The sequence below is a fragment of the Schistocerca cancellata genome, unplaced genomic scaffold (genome assembly GCF_023864275.1).
Source record: "Schistocerca cancellata isolate TAMUIC-IGC-003103 unplaced genomic scaffold, iqSchCanc2.1 HiC_scaffold_426, whole genome shotgun sequence".
In the NCBI taxonomy this organism is placed as follows: domain Eukaryota; kingdom Metazoa; phylum Arthropoda; class Insecta; order Orthoptera; family Acrididae; genus Schistocerca; species Schistocerca cancellata.
In genome coordinates this window covers 1,490,627-1,507,832 of record NW_026046443.1, presented here as the reverse complement: position 1 = coordinate 1,507,832, position 17,206 = coordinate 1,490,627, and the positions used below count along the sequence as shown (strand labels likewise).

Here is a 17,206-nt window from a genome sequence, read left to right as displayed (position 1 = left end):
TCACACTTCATGATTCATAAATTACAGCATCATCATAACAATTTGGAAAGAGTGAAGAAATGCATTAACATACAAAAGCAGCCCTGCCCCCAACCCCTTGCCCCACACTATTACACTACTACCACACAATGTGTACATGGACACTTTGTCTAGATCTGATAAAATTGTAGGAGTGGCTGATGTGCTAGTCTTTTACTTTGTTTGTGTGTATCTGAGAATTTTCAATTTCCTACTGAATATCTGCTGATCACCTGTTACAGAATTTTTCCCAGAATATAAAACACCATTCTAAACCCTAGATGTGTAATCTGTACAGGAATTATTATTACCTCTAGTGTTGTGGCAGTGGATTGCATACCTCATTTTAAATCTATTGCAAAACAAACAAAAGCCATACTGCAGCAATATGTGAAAATACCAAAACTCTGTAAAATAAAAACCTATGCTCTTGAAAACATTACAACACTTCAAGGAACCATAGTGTGGCAAGACATTTCAAATGAGAATGAAGTGGAATGGCTAGTTAAGCTGTTATTCTGAAGATTTGTTCTTACTTGGGTTCCAGTAGTTGATCACACATTTGCATTATCACAGTGGAGATTATTTTAATAATAATAATAATAATAATAATAATAATAATAATAATTTTCCACCTTATAGTTCTTTTCTGTCCATAATTGTATAAACCACTCCCCATTTCTACAGCATGAAAAAAATTGTTTGTTAATAATGCAGGCATTATGTACAAATCTACCAGAGCTCTACAATAGCAGTAAGAAATATTCACTAAAATCATGAAGGAGTTTCATGCACACATAATGTCATTTAACTTATAAATGACAATCAACAGACAATTATTTGATATGAGTTTGGATTCAACTACATCAACAACAGCATAAAATGGGAGAAATACAATAATATTGTGGGTATCAGAGAAAGCAAGATATTTATTCCCATATATATATATATATATATATATATATATATATATATATATATTTGACAATAACTCATAGTTACAGTTAATAAAATTTTCCAGGCTATTATGCAGTGGTTGAACGGATTTCACATTAAAACCGAATGTCTCATCTCCAGCTGCGGGTAATAGCTTGGGGCACACGGTTTACTGAAGACCCATGCACCCCAACCATTACCTACACTAGGATTTGAACCACCACCCACAACAAAGGCAAGGCATCATAAAAATGTTGGCAGATAGAGCAAGCAACATCTGCCAACAACAGCTGCTTGACATAGAATTAAAACATCTCACCAATGGATTGCTCAAGAGTGGTTATTCATTTGCTGAGGTAAAAAGAACATTACAAACACCACATGAAAATCATAGCAATGCTCAAGCACCAGTGAAATCAGTAGTTTTCTTGCCTTTGATTAAGCACTTTAATGATGGCATAGAAAAACTCTTGAAAAAGTGGAACATCATGGTACCGTACTCTAAAAACCCACCCGGAAGATACAAGATCACGTGAAATCAGCTAATGATGCTCACTAACCAATGGGAAAAGCAGGAATTTGTAGGTTCTGTATAGTTTTGGGGAGGTATACATCGATACTATAAAAATAATTGTCAAAATACAACTAGAACAGCACAAGGCAAATTGCAGAAGAGGGGAAATCGACAGATCAGCTGTTGTGGAACATGCTGTGGTGCATATATATACTCAATACCTAATAACATGGCCAATACTCTGAAGATGTGGGCTTCAGATTCCCATTGCTAACAAGTGGTAATTTTCCGCAGGACTCCAAATTGGGCAATACAGCCATAAAAAAATGTTTGCACTACAGTTTATGCCATGCCGTTCTTGAATATAAATGCCTCAGGCCACTTGGTGAACCTGTCTACCACCATGAGGCCATACTGTAGCCTTTGATACTGTGAGTGGGCCTACAATGTCAGTATTTATATGTTCAAAATGCTGTTTTAGTTGATAAAATGTGGTCAATTGGTGTTCTGAAGTTCCATGTGATTTTATTCCTCTGGCACACTGTTCATCACTTCACAAATTTTCTGCAGTCTCTGTGCATATCTGGCCGTATAAAGTTCTGTTTGACTAATCTGACAGTACTCCTTACTCCCAAGTGTACAAGATTGTGCACTGATGCTGTTGCCTTTTTCTATGTCATGATATAACTTTACATTTTCTTCAAGCAATGTCATGACCTATAATCTCAATCCTTTTGATTGTTGCAATAAATCACACAACTCACTACCACTTTACTGCCTGTGCATGAGGGTCTCATAACCAATGGCATTTGTCACTGCTTCCACACATGTGATGTCATCTGCTACCACATTCACTGTTTCCACACACAAAAGTGTGTCAGCTGGAATATTTAGCTTCTTTTCCATCTACACAATGCTGGTCATGAACTGTCTGATACGATTTAAGTGTTGCAGCTGTCTAAGAAATGCTTTCTCCAGCTTTACCTTAAAGGCATATAGGTAAGGAGCTTATGATTCATATAGATAGTGAACTGTCACCCTTCTAATGTGTGTGAATTTTTTGAAAAAGCATAAGCGGCATACAAGTCACCCATGTTGCCCAGCTCCTGCTTAGATGGCAACAACTTATGACTATAGAATGCAATGGCCTGCCAATACTGATCAACATATTGCTGAAGTGCAGCACCAATCGCAGTGGGCAAAGCATCAAAAATGAATATAAGCAAGAAGTGGGATGTGTACAACTGTGTGTACTGACTGGGCAGCCTCTGTTGTAGCTGTTTTCACAGGCTGAAACACAGTGTCTGCCTTGCTGGTTCAAGGCACTCTGCAGTTAGGCATTGGTGTGCCCTTAAGGAATTCATTCAACAGTGTGGTTATCACTAAGTGATTGTGAATGAATGAATGAATCATAGAAATTTACTACTCCTAGGAACCATCATAGTCCTTTGTCTGTGGTAGGTAGGGAGTATTTGCTTATGACCTTCATTTTTTTGTGTGGACACCACCAACATATCATTTATGTCCACATAGTAAAAATCTAAATCTTTTATCATTGCATCCATAAAGCAGTGGAAGGTCTGAGTCACATTGCATAGTCCAAATGACATCCTGGTAAACTGAAATAGGCCAAATGATATTGTCACTGCTGTTTTGGGAATGCCTTTTGTAGCTAAATGAATTGGATAATATGCTTCACACTAGGACAGTGGTAGAGAATATCATGTTACAGTAAACATTTGCAGAAAAGTTGTCATGTGTGGGACCATGTACTGGTCTGGGATGGTCCTTGCATTGAGTTGGCAACAGGCACCTCAGGGGTTTCATCCCTGGTGTATGCAGATTAGTAGTCAAACCTATTAGTTGCTACTGTCACAGATCTTGTAGAAGGACGAAAAACCTGCTCTGATAATAGGGTGTGATATATCTGTCACTATAAACTGCCATTCAAACACACGACATAGCCCCAGGTTAAGGAATAATGTTACTCAACCATACATTGTAGTCTTGGAGTCAGTAGTGGTTAACAGGCAGCAGTCATCACAGCTCTTGCATGGTAGGCAATTTGTTGGATGTACTGACACTTCTGCCCCAACTTGACCTGGTATTGTACTTTCACATCAAGGTCCATCACAAAACGTCAGTGCATGTTTGCAGTAGAAGTTGGTGCTGCTACAGTGTGTGATTCATGCTTCCACTTGGAAGGTGGTGTACACTTTTGCACATCATTACCAAACTTCCTGTGGTACCAACTTAAGTTCTGTGTTGATTGCAATCAGTTATGACCTCGTGACTGTCAGCGGTATAGCTGTTGATGGTTGTGTATTATTTGTAATGCAGCTAATGTGTGGCTAACTCCACCAATTGCAATTTCAGGCAGTCTAACATCACCATGGCCACATTTTCTTGTTTCACCATCAATGTTGAGGCACTTGATGCCAGATAAATTTCAACTATCATGTCAGCCATTTGTGCCAGTGCGTTTCAATCACCCACACACACTGTGAGAATTTTTGGGTATCTGATTGCAATCGAGACAATCATATATTCCATAGCACATCATCACTTACAGTGCTACTTGCCAATGTGTGTAAATGCCCTATGAGTTGTTACATTGTCCAGACTCTGAGCTCCTATGTGTGCAAAAGTTTCTCTAGCTGTTTTGCTTCTGACTGCAACAAGCATGTGATCAGTGCATTTTTAATCAATTAATACCAAGGGTATCTGCTGGTGTGGCTACAATATACTGGATTTCTGCTGCTAGGTCCTCCATGAGCACTGCAACCACATCTAGTCTCATCTGCTGATAGTTGTGAAACAATGAACTGCCACGCAGAGTGACTGTGTGGTTTGAGGTGACATGTCATGGATTGTGAGGCCCCTCCTGCTGGAGGTTCATGTCCTCCCTCAGGCATGGGTGTGTGTGTGTGTTGTTCATAGCATACATTAGTTTAAGTAGTGTGACTTTCCAGCTTGGCAAACCATAATAGAGGATTATATTGCCAGAATGGTGGGGGTTTTATTGTCACCCTGTCAACTGTAGTGCTGGCTGCCAGTTCAATTATGACTGGTGAGTTGTTCGGTCTCATGTGGGAATGAGTGCAGCTGGTGTGGTTGTTACAAGCATCAATGTTGTGAAACTGCATGAAACTCTGAAGCCAGCATGATCGTGTCATAATTGGTTGGAGTTATGAAATATGTAGGTATCAGAGAAAACAAGATATTTATTCCCACATACACTAAATAACTACTTGAACTTATACAAACATGAATGCATACACAACATAAAGCATGGAATAATAAACAGGAAGTAAACCAAAGAACAACTACATTAATACCACTTGAAACTGCCACTACAAGGAACATTCATGTGCCACTTTACATTTTGGGGGGTAGAACATCTATCTTCTATTGTATACATATAGAAACCAAAGTCCCATTGCATGCACTCTGACTGTATGTTTGGGCTAATCTCAAGAACTACTGTAAGGATTTTGATCTGGTTTTGACCAATAGGTAGATTGATTCATGAGAAAGGTTTGTCTGTGTAATTTATAAATATTTTCTGAAAATTGGCCAAACTATTTCTACATATACAAACTAAATTACCAATCTCACTTCTGTTTGTATGTTTGGGATAATCTTGAGATCTACTGTATGGATTTCAGTTCAGTTTCAACTAATAAACACATTGATTCATGAGGAAGATTGTGTATATTAATTTATAAATATTTCATGGAAATTGGCTGAACTATGATGAATTAAAGTTTGCCCTCTAGCAGTACAGCCACTGCAGCTCTATAGAGTAGAAAAGCTTGAGCAGAATATGATCTTGTCTGATAGTGGAATGGTACGCTAGTATGTTCAGTCAGGAGACTGCCCATCTTGTATAATAAAATGACTGAGTGAAGTTCTCATCTATGAAATTTGAAAGACATCATGTGACAGTCACTAAGAACCACTAACAAAAAACATTGATGAAACAGGTCAAAAGAAAGAAGCCAAAAAGGGGCGAACAGAAAATGGGCTAGCAGTAAAGCACATGCCTGCAAGCCAAAAGGTTGGAGGATCAAGTCCTGGTTGGAACACACATTTTGCACCCTGTCTCGTAACATGGCATTTACGTCTCAATGATGTTAAAATTCACTGGTCACAAAACATGCCTCAGATTCCATGTCAGACTGCAAGTCTCCTTTTCAAGTAGTAGAAATCATGTCAGACCTGTTAATCTAGTGATAGACTGCATGCCTGACAACCAGAAGGTTCTGGCATAGAATCTCAGTCAAACCACAGATTTTATCTCTCTCTTTTAACCTAACATTTTCCTCCCAATAAGGTAGAGATTCACCAGAAATGAAACATAGTTTGGATTCTACATCAGACTGTATGTCATCTTTTCCCAGTTGGACAACTGTCACAAATATCTAAAGTCACAAATCTCTGAAGTGACATTCGGTTGAAAGACCTGCACCAGGCCATTAACTCACATGAAATTATTATTAATCTCCCTCTACTCATGTTCTGATTGATTAGATAATGGTAAGACAGAGATTTTAAATTTTAGGACATTTCCTAGGGCAGATAGGGACTCGGGCAACAATTTATTGGTTATGAACTGCAGATTAAAACTTAAGAAACTGCAGGAAGGTAGGAATTTTATGAGGTGGGACCTGGATAAACTGAAAGAACCAGAGGTTATGGAGAGTTTCAGAGGGAGTTTTAGGGAATGATTGACAAGAACAGTGAAAAGGAATACAGTAGAAGAAGAATGGGTAGCTTTGAGGGATGAAATAGTAAAGGCAGCATGATGAGGGCTAGTAGAAATCCATGGGTAACTTATGAGATACTGAATTTAATTGATGAAAGGAGAAAATATAAAAATGCAGTGAACAAAATAGGCAAAATGGAATATAAAAATCTAAAAATGAGATTGACAGGAAGTGTAAAGTGGTTTAGCAGGAATGGATAGAGGACAAATGTAAGGATTTAAAAGCATGTATCACTAGGGAACAGACAGATGCTGTCTACAGGAAAATTAAAGAGATCTTTTGAGGAAGGAGAACCACCTGTATGAATATCAAGAGCTCAGATGGAAAGCCAGCCCTAAGTAACAAAGGGAAAACAGAAAGATAGGAGTATATAGAGGATCTATACAATGTAGATGTACTTGAGAGCAATATAATGGAAACAGAAGAGGATATATATGAAGACGAGATGGGAGATATGATATTGCATGAAGAATTTGACAGAGCACTGCAAGACCTAAACTAAAACAAGCCCCCAGGAGTATACCATGTTTTGCTAGACTGCTAATAGCCTTGGGAGAGCTAGCCATGACAAAACTCTTCCATCTGGTGAGCAAAATGTATGAGACAGGAGAAATACCTCACACTTGAAGAAGAATATAATAATTTCAGTCCCAAAGAAAGCAGGTGCTGACAGATCTTAAAATTCCTGAACTATCAGTTTAATACATCATAGCTGCACAATACTAACACAAATTCTTTAATGTAGAATGGAAAAACTGGTAGAAGCCAACCTTCTGGAAGATTAGTTTGGATCCTGGAGAAATGTAGGAAAATGAAAGGAAATACTGATCCTACAACTTCTTATAGAAGATAGACTAAGGAAAGACAAATCTACATTTATAGAAATTGTAAACTTGGAGAACACTTTTGACAGGTTGACAGGAATACTCTCTTTCAAATTCTAAAGATGTCAGGAGTAAATTACAGGGAGCAAAAGGCTATGTCCAATTTGTATAGAAACCAGATGGTAGTTGTAATAGTTGAGGGGCAAGAAAGGGAAGCAGTAGTTGAGAAGGGAGTAAGACGGTGTTGTAGCCTATCCCCAATGTTATTCAGTCTGTATATTGAGCAAGCAGTGAAGGAAACAAAAGAAAAATTAGGAGTAGGAATTAAAATCCAGGGAGAAGAAATGGAAACTTTGAGGTTTGCCAGTGACATTGTAATTCTGTCAGAGACAGCAAAGGACTTGGAAGAGCAGCTGAATGGAATGGGTGGTGTCTTGAAAGGAGGACATAAGATGAACACCAACAAAAGTAAAACAAGGATAATGAAATGTAGTTGAATTAAATCAGGTGATGCTAAGGGATTTATATTTGGAAATACAGCACTTAAAGTAGTAGATGAGGTTTGCTATTTGGGCAGCAAAATAATTGGTGATGGTTGAAGTAGAGAGGATGTAAAATGTAAACTGGCAATGGCAAGGAAGTGTTTCTGAGGAACAGAAATTTGTTAACATTGAGTATAGATTTAAGTGTCAGGAAGTCTGTTCTGAAAGTATTTTTATGGAATGTAGCCACGTATGGAAATGAAACATGAACGATAAAGAAGTTTAGACAAGAAGAGAATAGAAGCTTTTGAAATGTGGTGCTACAGAAGAATGCTGAAGATTAGATGGATAGATCATGTAGCTAATGGGGAATACTGAATAGAATTGGGGAGAAAGGAAATTTGTGGCACAACCTGACTAGAAGAAGGGATCAGTTGGTAGAACATATTCTGAGACATCAAGGGATCACCAATGTTGTACTGGAGGGAAACATGGAGCATAAAAATCATAGAGAGGGACCAAGAAATGACTACAGTAAGCAGATTCAGAAGGATGTAGGTCGCAATTTTTAGTCAGAGATGAAGAGGTTTGCACAGGATAGACTAGCATGGAAAGCTGCATCAAACCAGTCTTTGTACTGCAGGGCACAACAACAACTACATATGTTATAAAGATATGAGGAAGTTCTGTGTACATAATTTATAAATATTTTGTGTAAATTGGCTGAATGTTCTTCTGCCTATATGTGATAGCTACTCAAAGGATCTACAATAGAGATTTTGATACTTATGGCAAACTGTTGTGACCATCCTGTTGACAAATGTGTGGCTGTAGAGACACAGTGCCTTTGTGCAGAGTTCTAATTGTTAGTGAGTTGAATCAGGCTGTCTGCTCACACCTTCCGGCACCACAGTATGCCTGCAAGAGGTGTGTGCTTGTTAAAGAGTTTAATTTATATGAAACTGGCAATATTTAGTTACCTAACTTTGTTTTCTACATTTTAATCACAATTCTGTGCAGTGACCTGTAAACAAAATCATGGCTGCACCAGCCAAGTCTTCCAGCTGTAGATATTCAGTGCTACCCATGCAAAATCATGTTGCTAATATCTATAGAAATTAAAAGTTCCTGCAATGCTTTCTGTCTGTATGTTCAAGCTGATGTCAGGAACTATTGCAGTGATTTTGATCCAATTTTGACTAATAGATAGACTGATTCATGAAGAAAATGGGTGCATATAATTTATAAATATTTCTTGGAAACTGACTGAACTATTGCCACTTGCCACTTTGGAAAGAATGTCACTGCAACCTTGAAGTACAGACACTGCAACCCCAGAGAGCAGCAAAGTTTGACCAAATTGTGTGTTGGGCCTGGTGGTACAGCACTAAGACTTGGCAGGAATGTAGCCACTGTACATGATTGTTGGCAGCAGCTGTCACAGGAATATGGCATCAAAAGAAGACCAGGCCCCAGACTGCCATGTGGAATTAGCAAGCTTCTAAGATAACTTGTAGAGTTATATATTTCTTCACTGTTTTGGAACCCAAACTGATCTTCCATTATCTTGACTTCTGTCATTCTTTCGATGCTTCTTTAAGTAATTCACATCAGTTTATTAAACCATAACCTATTAAACTTACAGTTTGGTGATATTCATGCCAATCAGCATGTGCAATCCTTAGTATTGGAATTATTAGATTCTTCTCTAAGTCTGAGAGTATTTCCCCTGCCTCATACATCCTACATATCAGGGAGACAAGTTTGTTCTTCTAAGGATGTTTATAATACTGTGGGAGCATTGTTTAATTCAGTGTTGGCTGACATCAGACCAGTGCTATCTGTCCTCCCCTGATGCCATGAATGTCATTGGTTACTGTAAGAGCATGAGCACATATTACAAAATGGATATTGGCTACAGCTGCTGTTTCCATATGGGCCCACACACAAGACAAGACCAATATTTTCAAGCCTTTTGCACAGTGAAGGGAATATCACTTCATCCTTGTTATCTCAGTTCACTGTATTCATTAAATATTAAGGAAATGGAGCGTCTTGATCACTGGTCCATGTAGCCCTGGTGAAATTTAGAAATAACCTCTTGGGCAGGTCCTGGTGATACATCATGTGCCTCTTATCATAACATGCAGTGACTTTACAGAATGTTGGATGCTACTAACACTTTGATTTTATAGATCTGAATATTGCCTTTTACACATGTACTACAAATTCAAATCTTATGGGGCTGCTGCTTTCAAATATGTAAAAGTAAGGCTTCTGCCTGACTCTCAAGCATTTCTATTGTGGTCAGAGATAAGGCTGTCTGTATTGGAAAATATTAACAGAGTATTTCTTTTAATTAAATAAAAACAGCATTTTGTGGATTGGTCTTGATGTTCTTGAAAATGGAAATGACATTGCATGTACAGTATTGCCAGTGGAGAACATCCACAGCTCATGGTCTAGTGGCTGGCGTTGCTACCTCTGGCTCATGCGGTCCCAGGTTCGATGTGCGGCTGGGTTGGGGATTTTTCTATGCCCGGGAACTGGGTGTTTGTGTTTTCCTCATCATTTCATCATCATCCTCATCATTCATGACAGTAGCTAGAATGGACTGTGAGAAAATTGGGACTTCTTACGGGTGTTGATGACCGCATAGTTGAATGCCCCACAAACCAAACATCATCATGATCATCATCATCACCAGTGGAGAACCTTTTGTAAACAACAGCTGGAAGTGGAGCCAGCTCTGATACATTTCCTATAAATTTTAAATGTGTTTGTTTTATGGATAAATGTTGCTTTACACTAAATTTTACATCTGCATGACAATATAACACAGAACATGTAATATTGTGCAATGGTGACAAAAAAGGCATTAAGACTTTCAGCATTCAGTTTTAGTTACACTTTTCAGTGTCAGTATGAAAAATAAGTATGTCATTGCTATTGAATAGCTCCTTCTTGAGCAATTATTAATCCTAGATGAGGCATTTCGTTTTTATGCCAAAATATCCTTTCTACCAAATAACAGGGCAGTGAGTATCACAAAGTAATGTAGAAAAGAATTGTAACTTGTAAGGGTTTTGGGTAAAGTTTTTCTTCAGTGCTAGCAAATACACATGCACATAATCAACTGTTACTTCTCAGTGTTGGGGTCCAGATGGGCATTGTTTATTATTGTATTTTGGAATTTCAATTAATTTATCTGTTAAGTCTGCACTCATTCATTTTAAGCCCACAACATTTCGGCTGTTTACAAATTTGGTATTGAGAAAACTCCAGCTTTAACATTCTGATGACTTAAAGTGTGAGTGTGGGTGTGGGTTATACTGATTTATTTCCCCAAACAACATTCCACTTCTTTAAGAGGTGACTTACTTGGAATTTTGCAGCCCCTCTTCCTTACAGGATAGTCGGCTGCTGGAAAACTCTTGACTTCTTCTTCATCAAATAGTGCTAGGTACAGGAACTTTTAAGCCTCTTTCTACTTATAAAATGAGTAGACATACAAACTTTCCTTTTTGTCAGTTAACGATGTAATTTACTTTCCTGCTGCTGTGGCTGAGCAGTTCAAGGCACTTCAGTCTGGAACAATGCTGCTGCTACAGTCGCAGATTCAAATCCTGCCTCGGGCATGGATGTGTGTGATGTCCTTAGCTTAGTTAGGTTTAAGTAGCTCTAAGTCTAGGGGACTGATGATCTCAAGCGTTAAGTCCCATAGTGCTCAGAGCCATTTAAACAATTTGAACCATCCTATAAACTCCATGGTTCTTCCTGAAACACTCACAAACATCTCTATGTATTTCCCGACAGGTGTTTGTCGGTGCCGTCTGACCGCCGCATCTACTTTCTTCCTGTGACTGATTTTAAACTTGCACACACAAACATGTGACATACAGTAGGTAGGATTCTATCATCCCACACTCATATCTAGAATATTGTGTGTTCAAGATTGTAGAAGGCTGAGTGGTTCTAGAATTTACCCAGAAATTCTCGAATCACTACATATCCCCTCCCTTCAGATTGAACACATGATATTTTTTACATAATCATTATGCAAATAATATCACTCATAATAAAATTTCATATCTTAACAGTACATGCCTTATACGTTTATATACATGTCTCTTCTTTCCATAACAACAATCTTTCTAGTATTGTTTCTCTATTCTTTTCTTATTTTACTTTGTTATTAAGAGATGAGCATTTACCCATGGTTTTAGTCAGCTTTACTAATATTTAGGAATTGTGAGGACACTTTTTCTTTTCTTTATTTCCTGTTTCAATCGTAAACTTCATGTGTTTATGACACATGAGTAATCTATTTTCTATTCTTATCTTTTTGTACTCCCTTTTTCCTAATATGTACTATTTTCATTAGTTGTAGCTTGGAGGAACTCTGGGTGAAATGAAAGTGTTCTTTTGACACTCATTTACTTCCACAAAACACACTAATGCTAGTCATTCATTGAATTTACCCTTTCCAGAATTATTCCTATAAAATTTGTGACTTTTTTCATAATACTGTCCCCTTCTCCTAGGATCAGCACCTATTCTTTGCTTGTGGGTTGATCTTATGAGAGCACTTCATCTTTACATTCTGCTAGGTACACCCCTTACAAAACATCTCTATTTTTTAGGCTACATATCTTCCTATCTCCACATAGGTATTATCTGCCCTTTATACTTAGTGATTTCTGGGTATGTCCCCCTTATCCTTTCTGAGTAGGCCTCATGGTTCATTACCCTACTGTACATTTCTATGTATACCATAATTATGTATCTTCTGGTAAAGTTATAAATCTATCTTAAACTTCGCATTCATTCTTTAATATATCATTTACTCCCTAGAGTCCCCCTCTACTTATCAACTTCTATACTTTCAATTGGTATTATGTCTGTAGATACTACTTACATCTCACTATCCTTCAATTCATCAGAGTTTTTATTGCACTGATGTTGCTCATGCCTTTTTCTTATTTATCCATTATTCATTACTATTTTATAGTTGTTCATTATGTATGGGCACCTCTACTATGTATATTCGATGTAGAACCATCATAACTCCCTATATATGTGCAGATAATTCCTTATGTACACACCTTTTCCCCTACAACACCTGGCAGTTCTCACATCATGACAGGCTTTGTCTTATATAATTTAGTGTTTGCGTAGAAGTGTATATTTGTGTACATGTGGATGTGTGTTCATGTAGCCTGAGTCTTCAGCCTTCTTATCTAAAGATAAGATGTACCATGGGTTATTAGTAACCACGGAAATAAGGAAGGACTTCAGCAATAGAAGTTTATGAATATGGAAAGAGGGAAAAGATAGACAGGTCCTCAAGATGAGAAGTAAGAAAGGAAGAAAACAGATGCAGTTGCTAGGATCAGAAAAGAGAAAGAAAATAGCCCCAAAGACAGGAAACCCTTCCCAGCCCCCTTCCCCAGGATCCCTACCTCTCAGGTACATGAGTGAGATGCCAGAGGAGGTTTGGTGTTAAATCGTGTCCTAGAGAATGGACTTGTCCAACCTTCACCCTTTGAGGTCCCCAAAGGAAACCTTGCAACCCTATGGAAACAGCAAATGAAGAAGAAACAGGCACACTTGTTTGTGAGGGTTGTTTGAAAGGTGCGATGTGCGTTTTGTGTTAGTCATGATTTATTTGTTCTTGCAAATCAAGCTTTTAGCTCAATACCCACCCCTTTCAAAATTTATACAAACCCTCCCATCTATATCACATCTCATGAAAGGTATAAAATACTCTGTACAAAATAGAAAAGCTATACACTTCGGTACAACAATTGTTCAATCAGCCACATCATATTACATTTTCTACAAATATAATACTCTATTTATTTTGTTTCATCTAGATATCACTTTGTTTCTGTGATTCTCTTAAGTCAGTCTCTATATTATAGCCATATCCAGTTTTTTAATAAGATTACAGAATACTTCTAGATCTTAAAGGAATTCAGTGCAGGAAACTATTTGGATAAAACACCGAAAACAACATGGTATCCAATGGTCGTCACTCCACCCATTAATGCAGCGTGTTAATGTCCCTGGGGGATAGATGACAGAATAGTTAAAGATTTTAAAGGAATTCAGTGCAGGAAACTATTTGGAAAAACACCAAAAACAACTTGGGATCTGATGATCATCACTCCACCCGTTAATTCAGAATGTTAATGTCCCTGGAGGTAGATGACTCCATCCGGGTCCCATGGATCTGATATTAACTTTTCTTGTGCTCTGGCAGACCAGTAATTTTCTCTAAATTTCTTTTGAAAGTCTTTCCAAGGGGAAAAATTCTCAGTATTTACTGTTCCCCATTCTGTGGCTTCCCCTATGAGGTGCCCCACAGCAAATTTGATCTTCTTATAATCTTCCCAATTTTTTGGTAATGCTTGGTTAAACCTTTTTAAGAAGTGGGTTGGATGCACATCTACGTCCAGGTTAAATTTAGGGAATTGACTGGATAACCCTGAATTAGCTCCCCAGTGTAAATTATTCACAGTTTCACTAGTTCGTACAACATTAGGTGAATATACTTTTTTTTCTACTTTATCCCGGATAAGCTTAATCTCTTTCCACAGGTCATCCATACCCTTCCTGGTATCATTAAGTTCAGAAGAAGGAATAGGTGATACATTCCAAGATGTTATACTCTCAGTAACTTTTTGATCTATAATTTCCCCAAATTGTTCCTCCAAACTAATTACATTGATAATATCAGAGTTAGCTATTTTCTCTTTGAAATTTCTTCCTACATTATCTACCCATGTATTCAACCTGTAATTTGCAATTGAATGACTGGTATTAACAAATTCTGCTTATCTACACTCTCTTGGAAAGTATACACCCCATGCCTTACATCATTATACTTAATTCTGAACACTTTTTCAAAGGATCCTAACTTTTCAATAAGTTCCGATTCTACACTATTACATTTGTTCGCAATGTCCAGTTCTAACCTTTTTGATAAATCTTGCAAATTGTCATTCTAACATATAATTTATATGAGTGGTTAAAGAATTTGTCAACTCGTTCTTTAAATCCATTTTTAAATTCTCTACTTTAATACTTATAGCATCAAATTTGGTCTTCAAAGCACCCATCCCTTCACATGGATTACTAAACTCTTTACTTTGAGAGTCTACTTTGGCACTTAACAAACCTAAATTTAATGTTTGAATATTGACAGTTTTCCTCAAAGCATTTAAAGCTTCACTCTGGGCATTTAAAGCTTCACTCTGGGTATCTGAGAATTTACTAAACTTAGAGTCACACTCTGAACTTTGATTAAATTTACCAACTCATCCCAGTCAGGCACTTCTTTGCTAATTTTCATGGCCATAGATGGCTCTTGAGTTTCCCCAACCTGTTGTAGATTTTCCATACTTTTATATGCTTTAGCTCTTGTAAGCATTTAAAACTAACTTCAAATATGCTAATTACACAACAAAAGTTCACTCAACAGTATCTGGTACCACTTTGTACTAAAGTAAGAAAGTTTTGTTTCATGCTCACCCAGCATAGGATTCTCATTGCATAGGTGATTGGATGTGCAGGCAGGTCAACACTGGTGAACAGCAGCTGGTGCCAGCGGCACTGGATGTACGTTGGTTTCCACGTATGCGCTCCCGAGATGTGTGTGAGAGCTGTATACTCCCCACACTGGATCTTCTTGGTTGAAGCATTCTATGCTTATTTCTTCTTAGACAAAAATGTCAAAATCTTATTTGCTGTTTTAATTGTTGTGAATTTTTCATGTCTTCACAGTTTTTTATTCAGATTTTGCTCCATTGGATACATGAACATATTCCAATGTCTCAGAGTCGACCCTTTGTCTTATTATGTTTGGTTGCTATGGCAACACATAACAGCTTATTTTCTCATTTTTGACTTAAAATTCCTGTTTTCTCAGTCCTTTCACACAGGTTGCCATGTTCTGCATCTACATCTACATACATACTCTGCAATCCACCATACGGTGTGTGGCAGAGGGTACCTCGTACCACAACTAGCATCTTCTCTTGCTGTTCCACTTCCAAACAGAACGAGGGAAAATGACTGCCTATATGCCTCTGTACATGCCCTAATCTCTCTTATCTTATCTTTGTGGTCTTTCTGTGAAATGTAAGTTGGAGGCAGTAAAATTGTACTGCAGTCAGCCTCAAATCCTGGTTCTCTAAATTTCCTCAGTAGCAATTCATGAAAAGATTGCCTCCTTTCCTCTAGAGACTCCCACCCGAGTTCCTGAAGCATTTCCATAACACTCACATGATGATCAAACCTACCAGTAACAAATCTAGCAGCCCACCTCTGAATTGCTTCTATGTCCTCCCTCAATCTGACCTGATAGGGATCCCAAACGCTCGAGCAGTACTCTAACGTGTTGTGACGAATGAAAGTGTGAAAGTAGACATACAAAGTTTCCTTTTCATCAGTTAATGATGTATTTGACTTTCATGCACAATATAATTCACACTTTCAACATACATGTGTAACTTTCTGTAAGTACTTCATATTGTCAAACATTAGAAACAAAATGAGCTACAGTTAAATGAAAGTTGGCTTGATTACCATGACTTTCTTTAAATGAATCGGAAAATACGTCTTGCGTCCTCCAAGGCTTAGTCAGGAATCTAAAATGGTTCAAATGGCTCTGAACACTATGGGACTTAACTTCTGAGGTCATCAGTCTCCTAGAACTTAGAACTGCTTAAACCTGACTAACCTAAGGACATCACAAACATCCATGCCCGAGGCAGGATTCGAACCTGCGACCGTAGCGGTCGCGCGGTTCCAGACTGTAGCACCTAGAACTGCTCGGCCACTCCGGCCGACTCAGGAGTCTACAAGAGAACTTTTTCAACTGTCCTCGTTTCACATAACAATAGTCTATGACACAATAAGCACTGAGCTGCCTATAAACTCCACGGTTCTTCCCAACACACCCACTAAAACCTCTATGGATTGCCCGACATGTACTTGTCAGTGCCATCTGACCGCTGCATCTACTTTTTTCCTATGACTGATTTTAAACCTGCACACACAAACATGTGACATGCAGTAGGTAGGATTCTACCATCCCACACTGTAGAATATCATGTGTTCGAGATGGTAGAAGGCTAAGTGGTTCTAAAATTTACATAGAAATTCTCGAATCACTTCACAGCATCTGTCTAAATATCTGTGGAGACATTCTGCTAACACACACATAACAGCCAGTGTACCAGATCTGAAATTATTAACCCAGTATGCGGATTCAGTCCAGCTCTGACTAACCCCACATCTTACATATCAATATTCCATGTACAGCCACATACAAACAGATTTCCACAGGAGAGTCCGCTGATCATTTGAGAAATATTAAGTTTTTCCATAATTTAATTTTAAACATCTAATGTCATCTACAAATGTAGGGGAGGAAAATGTAGATCAATAGATTTAGTAAACCTTCAAAACTAATTTTAGGGAAAGTGCTGTAATTTTAATTATCTTAGCAGATTATGAGGGAACTATAGATTACCTAGAGGAGTTTTCTACATAATTTGTTATTGAAATATTATCAATATATGTCATTAAATACTATGTTACAGCTACTTTACTTATGAAAACAAAACTGTGTGATTACTTTGTCTGGTGTGCTAT

The 17,206-nt window shown here is 37.8% G+C and overlaps 1 protein-coding gene across 1 annotated transcript in view; it reads left to right on the top strand.

Moving 5' to 3' along the window:
- The window catches only part of LOC126124779 (extracellular matrix organizing protein FRAS1-like), a 452,648-nt gene that overhangs the window by 308,588 nt on the left and 126,854 nt on the right, over window positions 1–17,206 (top strand). The window lies entirely within an intron of this gene.